General features: G+C 34.3%; 1 protein-coding gene across 1 annotated transcript in view; it reads left to right on the forward strand.

The window, feature by feature from the left end:
• The first annotated feature begins 86 nt into the window (after positions 1-86).
• sdf4 (stromal cell derived factor 4) overlaps positions 87-2,665 on the forward strand; it is a 19,184-nt gene continuing 16,605 nt past the window's right edge. The window contains 1 exon segment of the mRNA XM_015396423.1: positions 87-294. The gene's annotated coding sequence lies outside the window, so the exon portion shown is untranslated.

Here is a 2,665-nt window from a genome sequence, read left to right on the forward strand (position 1 = left end):
ACTGCTCGTTGAACGCTCTAAACTGTATTTTATTTTGAAAAATGATTCCGGAAGTGATGACTCCGACTACGAGCGGTTATATAATTCATTAGAACAGCGTTAGCGGCTAACCAGGCAGTACAACTAATCGACTGGGGGGAAATATCAGGAAATTAACACCAGTTGTTTCATTCCGCTTCTTGTGTATCTTTCCTGTTGTTGTACATAGACTTATTTTAGACTTTTTAACGGGATTCTGTCGGCGGACCACTTTACATTTGGAGAATTGATTCAGCACTACTGGAACCACCACAGGTCTGTAACTATCAAACCGACGCTAGCTAGCTTGGGATGTGCTTTCAGTTTCACACATAGTCGTTGAAATTCACCTACTTTATTATTACTATTATAATTCCAGTAGCAGGTGGACATTTGACTTGATTTAAGGCGACCACGATCAAACCAGCATCTACTTCGGAATCGACAGTCTATTCAGCTCTCACGCGATTCTTTAGGTCGCGCGTACATTAATAATTACGGTAGTAAGTTACCCTGCGCTTTTTTACTCTTTTGGCCTTAGTTGATTAAGAATTTCTTAACCTATATGTTATTTTTTCTTGTGTTCTGACAGTAAATATATTATAATCTAATATTAGAAATGTTTTTTTTCACCGGACTACTTTAACTTTAAGGTAACAGATGTGGAATCGATGTGAATTTTCAAAATTAAAGCCCCTAATATCTCCACACTCACTCACTTCAAACTAAGTTGCCATCAGTTAAGCTGCTAAACTATACGTTTTCAGTGAATGCTTCAATTTTACTATTACAGTAGATCCACCTCCAGATGCGACTTTCATCTGGAGGTGAGGTGCATCCACGTCTGATGTGGAATTTCAAAATTAAAGCCCCACAAACTCTCTACACCGAGTCAATTTGACATAAGTTGACGTCATTATTGCTGTAAAAGTACTTGTTTTCAGTTAATACTTTAAAAAAGAAGAAAAAAAATTATAGATATGTCAAAAGTAATGTTCTTATTTTGAAACATAAGCTCAGACGTTACTACCGTAATTATTAGTGTTTGCGCGACCTGAAACACCACTGGCCTGACTGTGTACTTCACTTGTTTACGTGTTACAAATATTCCCAAATTGCATCCAAACTCTGACCTGCTGCCTCCTTTGTTTTCCTTTAATATTATGTTAAACAATATGGAAACCAGTTTAAGTTTTGACCTTTTACTTTTCATTGAAAACACGTCATATCTCCAATGTTCAGATTAAACTGTCACTAGTAAAGTGGGCAGTAAATCAAGACTTTAATGGCGACTTTGCTTGTTTAATTTTTCCTTTACAGCTTATTTTAAACATTTAGGCTCAGTATTTTACATTTTAATTTTAGGATTCCTGGGACTTTTCTTGTCACATAGACTCCAAAGGTCTTTTTCGAGACGTAATAGATTTTTCTGGTGGGTGTGTTGAAGTACAGAAAAGTTACTGTTTAAACAATGAGTGTGCTAAACTACCTGAATACCTGAATATTCTGGCTTTGTATTGCACACCAGTAAAGGTTCTAAGACATTACCAGGACATTGATGTAAACATAAATGATTTAACAAGAATAGAAATACAGAAACATTAACAAAACAACAAACAAAATAAAACAAATTGATCTTTTTGTACCATTTGAAGTCAATTTCTTTGCTAATAGAAAAAAAAATAATTCTATTTTCATTAAAATCCATATTTTAATAAACTTTTATCCTTCTTTTTCATCATTAGGTCCCCAACACTCACTTTGAGATTTATTAGCTTGATCGTTAAGTTTAAATTCAGCTTTCCACAAAAAGATGAGAGTGCATGAATCAATTTAAAGTTGGCAAAATTTGAAAAAGCGCAGAAAAAGTTATATGAAACAAGTATTGCACCTAGATAGTAATTTTCAATAGTAAATAACTGCACATATGGAGATCCTGATGAGTGAACGCAGTAAACTGTAGCAGATCTTGTTTCAATATTTCTAAAAAGGAGCAGATTAATCTATTTTACAGGATGGAGCTTTGTCGTGAACCGTTGTCCATTTTTTATCAACACCTTCATAGATTTTCAGTTAAATTATTTATGAACTAGGGCGTCGTCTGGATCTGCCTTTTCAGAGGGAAAAATTGAGAGGTGTAGAATTGCTTTATGATTTAATCATTATCAAACCTTCTTTAAATTGATGGAATGGAGGAGACGATATATATCATCTCATCAGCTATAAATAGATAAAGACCTCAGAGGTGATGCTCTATCCTCATCTACTACTGGACATATGCCTTTTTTGTCCAGGCAGACCCCCTTTTAGGTTTCTCATGGGATACAAAAAGCTCATCTTTCCTGCATCATCACCTTGGCGAGCAGTGATCCACCTTATCGCCTTTTCTTCTTAATCCTGTGCTTCCATTTTGCCCACTTGTATGGAGTGAATTTTGTTCCATTATTACTGTAAGAAAAGGATACATTTTGTAAATGGAAATTTTGGGGAAAAAATTGAACCTTGAAATGAAACTTTGAAAAACTTCTTAATAATAAAAAAAAAGGTTTTGAAATTAACATTTTAATTTTTTTTCTCTGTCATTTACTAATAAAAATGTTGCTGCTAACATCCATCTATTCAGACAATTACAAATGCCTCTTCATTT

The sequence above is a fragment of the Cyprinodon variegatus genome, unplaced genomic scaffold, assembly GCF_000732505.1.
Source record: "Cyprinodon variegatus isolate N-32 unplaced genomic scaffold, C_variegatus-1.0 Scaffold797, whole genome shotgun sequence".
Lineage (NCBI taxonomy): Eukaryota > Metazoa > Chordata > Actinopteri > Cyprinodontiformes > Cyprinodontidae > Cyprinodon > Cyprinodon variegatus.